At 35.6% G+C, this 12,015-nt stretch overlaps 1 long non-coding RNA gene across 2 annotated transcripts; it reads right to left on the reverse strand.

Moving 5' to 3' along the window:
- Positions 1-10,606: 10,606 nt before the first annotated feature.
- Positions 10,607-11,476, reverse strand: LOC149224474 (uncharacterized). 2 transcript variants are annotated; one of them, XR_016249073.1, is made up of 3 exons: positions 11,186-11,476; positions 11,009-11,076; positions 10,607-10,706 (listed from the first exon to the last, which is right to left on the reverse strand). It is a non-coding gene; the product is annotated as an uncharacterized LOC149224474 (long non-coding RNA). The 2 variants fall into 2 exon arrangements; XR_016249072.1 differs by having other exon boundaries at positions 10,607-10,720.
- Positions 11,477-12,015: the final 539 nt, after the last annotated feature.

The raw sequence follows: 12,015 nt of genomic DNA on the forward strand, positions 1-12,015 counted from the left end.
AATAGGGGTCTGTGTATTGCGAGGGGTCATGCAATCCTTCTATGAAGGGAGAAGAAAAGTAGTGGTGCAGTTTCTAGTAGCTGGACATGAACGCTAGACCTGTAATGCAGCCTGAAACCATAAGGTTTTGGTGTACAATGGCAGGAATGGACGAAAATGAACTGGCACATAAACTATTTGAAGCCGCAAGTGGATGGAACACCCATGTCAGACGTAAAAATTCATTTTAAAAATAAAATAAAAAATATCTGCTAGGGTTTGTCCATGATTGTTTCTTTCCATTTAAATTCTCGTAGATTTTATGTGCGCACCATTTTCGCTTCTCGGAACTTAGCCTTTAGAAGCTTTGTCTATTCCCCTTACTGTAAGATGTGGGAACTTTTGATGTTTATTTTCTTGTGCTAATGATCTTTGTTTTAACTTTTTTTACGTTAGTCTCGTTGAAAGTTTTGTCAATTGTTAAATGGAAACGATTGCAAGAGTTGCTTCTAAAAATTTCCCATAGCTCAGGTAAATGTTAGCTAGTTTTCATCTCTTTACAAACTATCTAATGGATAAGACACTTCAATGTCCTTGTTTTTAACCCAGGAAAAACTGGAAGCAATAGGAAAATAAAAAGGGAAATTCATATGGGTCGACTAATAAATTTTTTATTAAATTAAATCGTAATTGTAATTATCTCTTCCATACTATGACTTATTAAATATGAATGATATAGATTAAGAGCAATGTACAATTGAAGAAAGGGAATCATGAAACTGTAGTGTATCCATCGTAACATTCTATTACCTCAATCTACTCTCTGTTGTACATCCATTGGATGGATGAGGCGTTGCATTTTCAATGACTTGTTTGAGGAAAAGATATTGCGAGACCATGTCCATAGGGCCAAACGAAAAGAAAAATTGAAGCGTGGTGTTAAAATAGTGTCGATCATGTTTCTCTGGTTCGTAGAGGCAGTGATGGTGTAGTATTTGTTTTTGCAATGTAGTTTTCTTAAATTATCTGTCTATTTGACTATTGTTATAATACTTTATATTACGTGAATATTGGATATTTCATTGTTGTTATATTAAGCAAGAATTGTGATACTCTGGTAAATATAAAATCTTTGTATTCATGTGGTTATGTGAAAGTGAGTATTGGAATATATATGTAATGGATAATAGTATTAAGGTCTTTGTATGGCAACTGTTTAGTGTGCTGGTGCCTTTAAAATTTCTTCTCTGTGTAGGTTTCTTGGTCATTGAATTTTGATTTGAATAGAATATTTTTTATATATATTGATGAAGGTATTTTTTATTTTTAATGTTTGTCATCTCTGCTCCATTAAGTTTAATTAATGGCGTCAATTTTATAGTGATTTTACACATAATTTCTCTGTATAAAGAAGTAACATTGTCTTCTAAGAAGGTTTGAATTAGAGATAAACATTAATAAATGGGGATTTTGGAATAGTAATTTCAGTAAATAAAAATGTTTAAATTTCATGTTAGATTTGAATTTAGATGGGAAATTTGAGTTTAGATGGTAATAATTTTTTTTCCCATTTCTCTAATTAAATTTAATAACAATTACAACTTCCAATATTATTGTTGAAATTTATTTTCATTTTTATTAGTGGTATTTATATAAAAATATTTTAATTTTTATTAATTATAATTAATATTATATATATATATATATATATATATATATATATATATAAACTTTTCAGCATAAAATTAAAATTGTGTAATAAAATTTTAGTTATAATTTTAAAATCCTGAAGGGAAAAAAGATTATTTAATAGAATTTTAAATAGCTAAAATTATTTGTTACAATGATAGTCATATGGAGTTATATTGCATTCATATGTTTTTTTCAGATAAAGATCACAATTTTTTTTTACAATTATTACATATTTTTTTATTTATAAAGTGATGTATATGACATGCATATAGATTATGGATATTAATATCATTTTTTGGGATTCAACTGCGTTAAGAAAGTGATTCATCTATGACCATTTCCATGAGAGGTAATTTCTCATGATTCTTTATTAGTCCACTTAGCACAAGTCATTTTTCAACATAAAATTAAAATTACGTCATAAAATTTTAGTTATCATCTTAAAATCATGAAGGAAAAACAAATTATTTAATAAAATTTTAAATAGCTAAAATTATTTGTTACAATGATAGTCATATGGAGTTATATTTCATTGCTATGTACTTTTCAGATAAAGATCACAATTTTTTTTCCTTTACTATTATTAATGATTTTTGTATTTATAAAGTGATGTATATGATATGCATATAGATTATGGATATTCGATATCATTTTTTGGGATTCAACTGCGTTAATAAATTCATTCATCTATGACCATTTCCATGAGAGATTCTTTTATTTTTAAAGTGATGCATATGATATGCATATAGATTATGGATATTAGATATAATTTTTTGGGATTCAACTGTGTTAAGAAAGTCATTCATCTATGACCATTTCCATGAGACGTAGTCGTAAATGACTAACTTCTCATAATTTTTTACTACTCCTCTTAGCACAAGTCATTCATCTATAACCATTTCCATGAGATGTAATTTCTCATGATTTTTGAATAGTCGACTTAGCACAAGTCATTCATCTATGACCATTTCCATGAGAGGTAGTCATAACTGACTAATTTCTCATGATTTTTTAATAGTCCACTTAGCAGTCATTGCATGAGAGGTTTCCATGAGAGGTAGTTGTAACTGACTAATTTCTCCTGATTTTTTAATAGTCCAATTAGCACACTAATTTCTCATGATTTTTAAATAGTCCACTTAGCAGTCATTGCATGAGAGGTTTCCATGAGAGGTAGTCGTAACTGACTAATTTCTCATGATTTTTGAATAGTCCACTTAGCACACTAATTTCTCATGATTTTTGAATAGTCCACTTAGCACCCATTGCATGAGAGGTAGTCGTAACTAACTAATTTCTCATGATTTAGTCCACTTATCATGTTTTTTAATATTCCACTTAGCACACTAATTTCTCATGAATTTTTAATAATCCACTTAGCATCTCATGATTTAGTCCACTTAGCACGATTTTTGAATAATTACTTAGCATCTCATGATTTAGTACACTTAGCATGATTTTTGAATAGTCAACTTAGCACTTATTGCATGAGAGGTATTTGTAACTGACTAATTTCTCATGATTTAGTCCACTTGGCATGATTTTTGAATAGTCCACTTACCATCGAATGATTTAGTCCACTTAGCACGATTTTTGAATAGTCCACTTAGCACACTAATTTCTCATGATTTAGTCCACTTAGCATGATTTTTGAATAGTCCACTTATCACAATAATTTCTCATGATTTTTCAATAGTCCACTTACCATGATTTTTTAATAGTCCACTTAGCACACTAATTTCTCATGATTTTTAATTTCTCATGATTTAGTCCACTTAGCACGATTTTTGAATATTCCACTTAGCACAATAATTTCTCATGATTTTTGAATTGTCCACTTACCATCTTATGATTTAGTCCACTTAGCACGAATTTTTAATAGTCCACTTAACACACTAATTTCTCATGATTTAGTGCTATAGTCCACTTAGCACACTAATTTCTCATGATTTAGTCCACTTAGCATGATTTTTAATAGTCCACTTAGCACACTGACTAATTTCTCATGATTTTTTAATACTCCACTTAGCACTTATTGCATGAGTGGGATTGAAACTAGTAAAATGAATCAAATAGCATCAATCATCACTTTCAGGGCTTGCACCCATTAACCAAGACTTATGTTTCTCATGATTTTTTAATACTCCACTTAGCACTTATTGCATGAGTGGGATTGAAACTAGTAAAATGAATCAAATAGCATCAATGATCACTTCCAGGGCTTGCACCCATTAACCAAGACTTCCTAGGAGGTCACCCATCCCAGATCGCCTCTAGATCAAGCGCGCTTAACTGTGGAGTTTTACCCACAATCAAGCCCACTTAGTTGCTACCCCATTTTCAAAACCCTAGCAAGTATTGTGCCTCATGAACCATTCAAGTAGAGATCCCTTCACTCTTATGTATTTAAGTATTGAGGGTCTTTCGCAATGCATTATATTAGATATCATCTTTTGGGATTCAACTGTGTTAAGAAAGTCATTTATCTATTACCATTTCCATGAGAGATAGTCGTAACTCACTAATTTCTTAGGATTTTTGAATAGTCCACTTAGCACTCCTTGCATCGAGTGATGCTCACAAGGGTGAAGAAGTGGGGTTCAAACTAGTGAAATGAATAAAATAGGGTCAATCATCACTTCTGGGGCATGCAACCAATAACTAGGACTTCCCGAGAGGTCACCCATCCCAAATCACCTCTGGATCAAGCGTGCTTAACTATGGAGTTTTCCCCACAATTAAGCCCACTTAACTTCCTACCACATTTGCAAAACCTTAGCAAGTATTGTGCCTCATGAACCATTCATGTAGAGCTCCCTTCACTCTTATGTATTTAAGTATTGAGTGTCTTTCACAGTGCATTATATTAGATATCATTTTTTGGGATTCAAGTGTGTTAAGAAAGTCATTCATCCATGACCATTTCCATGAGAGGTAGTCGTAACTAACTAATTTCTCTTGATTTTTGAATAGTCCACTTAGCACTATTTGCATCAGGTGATGCTCACATGGACGAAGAAGTGGGATTGAAACTAGTGAAATGAATCACATAGCGTCAATCATCACTTTTGAGGCTTGCACCCGGTAACCAGGACTTCCCGGGAGCTCACCCATCCTAGATCGCCTCTTGCTAAAATGTGCTTAACTGTGAAGATTTCCCCACAATCCAGCCCACTTAGCTTGCTACCCCATTTTCAAAAGCTTAGCAAGTATTGTGCCTCATGAACCATTCAAGTAGAGCTTCCTTCACTCTTATGCATTTAAGTATTGAGGGCCTTTCGCAGTGCATTATATTACATATCATTTTTTGGGATTCAACTGCATTAAGAAAGTCATTCATCTATGACCATTTCCATGAGAGGTAGTTGTAACTGACTAGTTTCACATGATTTTTGAATAGTCCACTTAGCACTCATTACATTGTGTGATGCTCACAAGTGTGAAGAAGTGGGATTGAAGCTAGTGAAATGAATCACATAGCATCAATCATCACTTCTGGGGCTTGCACCTGGTAACCAAGACTTCCCGGGAGGTCGCCCATCCCAAATCGCCTCTGGCTCAAGCACGCTTAACTGTGCAGTTTTCCTCACAATCAAGCCCACTTAGCTTGCTACCCCATTTGCAAAACCATAGCAAGTATTATGCATCATAAAACATTCAAGTAAAGCTCTCTGCACTCTTATGTATTTAAGTATTGAAGGTCTTTCACAGTGCATTATATTAGATATCACTATTTTGGATTCAATTGTGTTAAGAAAGTGGACTATTCAAAAACCATGAGAAATTAGTCAGTTATGACTACCTCTCATGGAAATGGTCATAGATGAATGACTTTCTTAACGCACTGGAATCCCAAAAAATGATAGCTAATATAATGCACTGTGAAAGACCCTCAATACTTAAATACATAAGAGTGAAGGGAGCTCTACTTGAATGGTTCAGGAGGCACAATACTTGCTAAGGTTTTGCAAATGGGGTAGAAAGCTAAGTGGGCTTGATCGTGGGGAAAACTCTGCAGTTAAGCGCGCTTGATCCAGAGGCGATTTGGGATGGGTGACCTCCCGGGAAGCCTTGGTTACTGGGTGCAAGCCCCGAAAGTGATGATTGACGCTATGTAATTCACTTCATTAGTTTCAATCCCACTCCTTCACCCTTGTGAGCGTCACCCGATGCAAGGCGTGCTAAGTGAACTATTCAAAAATCCTAAGAAATTAGTCAGTTACGAGTACCTCTCATGGAAATGGTCATAGATGAATGACTTTCTTAATGCAGTTGAATCCCAAAAAATGATATCTAATATAATGCATTGCGAAAAAACCTCAATACTTAAATTATGGATATTGCTTAATTATATAATATTATTAATATTTATTAATTGACACTTTTAACATAATTTATATGGAAAGAATTAACTTAATTAATTATATTAAAAACATATTTTAAATATTTAATTTAGCTATTTTAACAATTTCTTAAAATAAATTTTAAATTCCTTAAATTGAAAGAACGATATAACTTTACCAACTAGGCTCACAATAAATATTATAAAACTTTAATTAATTATTATGTCCTTGGTGATATATATGATTTGTTTTGGAGCATTAATTTGAGAGTATGCCTTAATTTGTTTTTGTGAGTGCTAAGTTAACCATAAGAGTAGCATGTCTTTATCTTTTTGATTATTTGAGAGAAATATTTTTATAAAATCTTATTGGCTATGATAGAGGTAAAGTCAGCTTAAAATTTTGAGCCCCAGATGGGGCAAAGTGACATCAGTGGGGCGATAGAGTGACATCAGCGGGTGTAGTGACAAAAGGGTGATGCGATGTATTCCATTAGTAACATGAATGTTGAAACGATGCAAGTACATGTTAAGTATACTTCAGACTGTATAAAGATAGGAAGGATTTACGCTCATTCATTAATTATGCCAACTCACGCTTATTTATGTGATTACTATGTTGGAACCGAAGTCAATCATGATATACTAACTTGTCTCGAAACAATGCCGTAAAAAAGGATTTTGGTACAAGTTCTGGTGACGAAACATTTAATTGCTCGATATAACATGTTTGTGCAGTGCATGTGATTCAACATTGTTTACCAGGATGGATTCAACATTGTTTATCAGTGCATGTGATTACCCTTCATTTCCAACATCATTTTTCTCCACCACCATCTGTTTTGTGAATCATGTGTCAACATAATTATTAACCCAGTGGTCGTAGGGCCAAGCGAGTGCAGTGAGCGACAAACTGTGTGATAATTTAGGGTTCAGGTAATTTGGAAATTCTAATTTAATCATATGGGAAGTATATATATGCGCTATGATAACTAATATAAACAAGTGAGGCTGCGAGGCAGCAAGTCCCTGCATAAGGTTCAGCCTCCATTTTTGGGTTTCAGCATGCATTTCTGGTTTGACAAAACAAGCAGAAGTTTCAGCATGCATTTCTGGTTTGACAGAACAAGCAGAAGTTTTAGCATGCATTTCTGGGTTGACAGAACAAGCAAAAGTTTCAGCAGAACAGAACAAGCAGAACAACAGAACAAGAGCGACATTAGTCGCAGGTTCAAATGGCTCCGCTTCTGTCCGTTGTTCTACCTCAAGCCACGGGTCGTGTACTCAGCATTCAATCTCATACTGTCCAGGTGCCTAAAATACACCTGCTTGAATTTTACAAACGACAATTTGTTTTTTCATTTCAGTAAGTTTCAGTTACATTATTTGTTCGACTTATAGGAACATGCTAACAGCTACCAGAAACTGTATATCGAAGAATAGACGGATCTTGGTTAATTGGTACAGCAAGGGAATTTCTTATCCACCAATGTTTAAATTCCTTCATAGACAATTTTCACCCTTTTGTGGACTGTATATCTCACCAAGCAAAGTGCAAGCTGGTTGCATTTGGCCAAATAGATACTATAAGCCATTGTAATATTCCCAAAATGGGATAGGTCATATTCGACATTGACCCTGATAATAGGAATCATCTTGTAAAAAAAAATTGTATATCAAAGACAATTATACCATTTTAGTACTATGTTCATATGGTTTTAAGTTTTGTATTCCCAGGTCGCCATTCCTTGTTTGGGGTCAGCCAGATTGGTTTTGACTCTGCTTCAGAGTGGCGCATTGGATATGGAGTTGTTTAGGCTACTTGCTTGACTAGTTATCCATTTCCAATATTAAGAAATTTAAATGTGACCTTTCATTCAAGGGTGAAAAATTCATTGTCCTTTACATCATGTTTAAATGGCATTTACAAGGCACTGAAGATTTTTAGTTTATTCCTGTCTGTGTCGCAGAGCATTCTTAGTGCAGACCTTTGGTTTTTGAAATGATGCCCAACTAGTGAAGGCCTGTGCCTTTGTTTTTTTTCCTTTCTTGCAAATGCTACTTCAATTAATTGGAAACGTTAACATTTTACAATTATGCAGTCATTATTGGGTTTAAGGAGGAAATGCAAACTCTGCGAAACTACTGAAGGAAGTCTTGTATAAAAAAATTACATTAGCAATTTACAAATATGCAGCCACTCTCGGGTTCAAGGAGGAAATGCAAGCTCTGCAAAACTACAGAGGAAAATCTCATATTCAAAATTCAACATGCTAAAACAAAATTGACGCTTGTAAATACTAAAGACTAACCCATCTAAACTTTAAAGATAGAAATGGTGTAACAAAAAACAAAAAAATGGAACTAAAGTCCAAAGTTTATGAGTCTAAATAATACTTATTAATGTATATCTATTAGTACAAGCACAAAAGCAAACAAGTCTTTTATGAATAAAAAGATAATTGCCTTGCATATGCCAAAAATTCTTTATAGGAAGATACCAATAACTTTAATAGGCTACCCTAGTTAGATTCTATGCTTAGTAATAAATTGAAAAATGCAGAGAAATCTGCCCCGAACAAGTCTAAAAAAAGCAAATTCTTTCTAAAATGCATGCTGGATTATACATCCACAGGTAAACACCGCCACGCTTGATTTAATAAAATGGAAACTGCATTAAAAAGGCAACGAAAATGACGGCACGAGCACGGTGAAATCGTTTGAGTGTGAGAGACCATATTGAAGGTTATTGGATCCAAATATGCCCAGGTTTTAAAACTTTTACTTCGGCGACAATTGACTTGACGAAATATAACAGGAAAAAATATTAGTAGGAAAGAAACGATGCTAAAAATATATATAGTACATACATTATATGTCCAAAACTATAACCGTAAATTTATTTTATTTTTTGATTCTTTACTCCAGTCCCAGGATCCGAGGATTGAGCCATGTGGAACCAAATATTTAAACAATGAAACATGTTGAGAACCATCTGGGCTCCTCACGAGGGCACGAACTTATTTCCAGAACACGAAGGCCACTTGCCTCATGACCCTATTTTCCAGAAAACAAAATGCAATACGTGGATGAATACCATGCAATACGTGGATGGATTAGCAACGTGGTGCCTGTTTCAGATTCAGCGAGCAATCATCTTTGCAGGCACTACAGCCTTCTCTTCTGCAGATTCAGCAAGCAATCATCTTTGTGGGCACTACAGCCTCCTCTTCTGCAATGGATTCCAAAGATCAAATTTTTCAAACATCTGAAGCCGGCACTTCCAAGTTGTAAGCAATCTGGCTCTCGAATTTGAAGATTTCACAATTAAAGAAATTGTGACGATGAAATTGATTTTTATTTCTTATTCTGAGTTTTTATTTCTTATTCTGAGCAAATTGATTTACTCGACAGAGAGATTTAGAGAAGGTTTGCTCAGCATGGATAGTGGGATGTTGGAATGGCAATGGGACTTTTGGTCATCACCGAACATGATATTGGATGCTCTCGGTTTGTGACTGAAACAACAACGGCTAAAGATGATTTCACTTGGTTAAAGGTGAGAATTCATCGTACAGACAAGCCTATTCAACTCTCATAGCTCGATGGCTATTTGACTGAGCTTGGCATGCTGGTAAGTAAGGTGGTTGGCCAGGATAGTGGCAATGGCTTGGCATGAGGTGCGACATGCATAATGCAGAGAAAGGCGAACTTATTATGTTGAAATAACAGAATGCCAACCCTTGTTATGTTGAAAGAACAGAATGCCAACCCGGTAGGGAACCCACTTGCTACTTTGCTGGCGCTTGAGAATAACTTCAATACAGGGGCAGTCGAACTTGCAACTTCTAGCCTAGCTGGGGCTAGTCAGTGCCAGAAGGGCAGTTGATAGTCAATCATAGCCAGTGCTCATTACCTTTGCCGAAACGTAATAATCTAATAATCTGGTAATATTCTGCATGTAAGAATTTCCAAAAGCACAGTCATTAATAACCTCTTAATATTCTGCATGTAAGAACTTCCATACATTTTTTGTCTGCACAGGTATGTTTTTTCACAGTGAATCTAATTATATACTTCAGATTTAACATGGATACAATCTGAACATTGATACAATAGGTAGAGTTGAAGGAAAGAAAAACGTAATGAAAAGTAATTGGTTTGCACGAAACCTGTTACGGCCCCAAAACATAAACCCTAAAGAGTCGATTTTCAGGAAATTAATGACAGAAAAGCAATGAATTGAATACTGACCGCGAAATGGGAGAGATTGACAATGGTCCAGGCGGTGCCAGCAGTGCATCCGAATAGAGAGAGTACGATGATCCATGTGAAGAAGAGTATGAGAATGTAGGTCGTCCACACGCCGGGATACATAAACCATGATGTGTTCTTGTTCAAAAACAGAGGAAACTATATTTCCATATGACTCTGGTGGGTAACCAATGGAGGATCGTTGAACCCAGTCAACAGTGGCACAGTGCATATGTTCTGATTAGAGCACATGAAGTCAGGAAATTTCGAAATCATACCAAGTCCTGTAGGGTCAAGAAAAACCAATACAAGGACAGAGGGGGATATGACCTAGAATAATTCATTCAAAACTGTCATAAAGTCGTAAACATCAGTACTGGAAAAAGGGAAACCCCAATACAGGTCGAGAACGAGTGTCACGAGCCGATAGGAAGGTAGCCTGTCACAGATAGACTAAAACGGAAGTAAATCTGTGGAGGAAACTGGTCCTACCCCGACCAAGGGCCACAAAATAAGAAATTAGAAACAACAGGTCAAAACCAGAGGCCGCTTTCACCACATCAAAGGAAAATCATTTCTGGTAATGCTATTCGCAAATGATGAAGGAGAAAAAAAACAATGAATAGAGAGATTCCTAATCAACAGTACCGCCCTCATTCTTAACGCAGACATTTAGCACTCGAATCGGAAAACCAGGCGATAAGAGTCAACGAGGTAATGTAGGCAAAGGGTTTCACATACCTATAGACAAATGAACCCATGACGCGACCAGGGCTTGCATCTCGTCACACCTGACCAGTCCCTCTTTCCTGTTAACACAAAGAAAAATGGAGATTAGCATCCGAAACATATTCTACAGCTCAATTGGAAGCAAATAAACCCAAGACATCAAGGCAGTAAAACAAGCCATGGAGTTACAGGACCCCCCAATTTTCCGGGACGAGGAGGCTTTTCGGGGGCGAGGAGGCGAGGGAGGGGAATCTGCAGCTTGACGGACCAAGCCGAAACCAGTGGCGGAGAGGCTCTTCTGACCAAATCGAACACCAACAAGCAGGTAAGTTGCTTTAATGCAACCGCTGCAGTGCATGCAGCCTGCATGCTGAACACTTGCCGCCGGAGAATATGCCAAACCTTAGCATATGCCTGTTTGCAGAAACCTTAGCATATGAATTTATGAATTAATGTTAGCATTAAAATCAGACCACTGACGGTCACAGCGAAACATACACGCCTATTTCCGAAATAACCTAAGCTTTGGCCTCTCCCGCCTCGGGAAGAGGCCAAATAAGATGGCAGTCTTTCGGCATCCTGGCGGGGAGGGCAGACATCCTTGAAACCTTGATCTAATCGCCAAACAGCACTCCGAATTACTAAAAATCGATTCCTAAAAGGGGTGAAGTAATGCTAACTAGGGGTCATATCGATTACTATAGTCCCTGCCGGATGCCAGATGGCAGGGACTAATAAATATGTGGTTACTATTGACAGGTATGGGAAACAATTTCGTTGTAGCTAACTTCTTACTTATACACGTACGAAAATATATAAATTTATTATGTTCATGGGGAGATATATGATGCATTTTACAGTATTAATTTGACTGTACACTTTATTTCTTTTTGTGAGTGTTAAGTAAACCAAGCATAGCAATTTTTTTTTGGGTCAATTATTTTTATAAAATCGTATTGTCTATGACATAGGTAATGTAAGATTAAATTTTGAGCACTAGATGAAAATATTTGTTGGCC

Source organism: Pinus tabuliformis, chromosome Q (assembly GCF_031772625.1).
Source record: "Pinus tabuliformis cultivar Carrire ecotype Pingquan chromosome Q, CPIR1, whole genome shotgun sequence".
In the NCBI taxonomy this organism is placed as follows: domain Eukaryota; kingdom Viridiplantae; phylum Streptophyta; class Pinopsida; order Pinales; family Pinaceae; genus Pinus; species Pinus tabuliformis.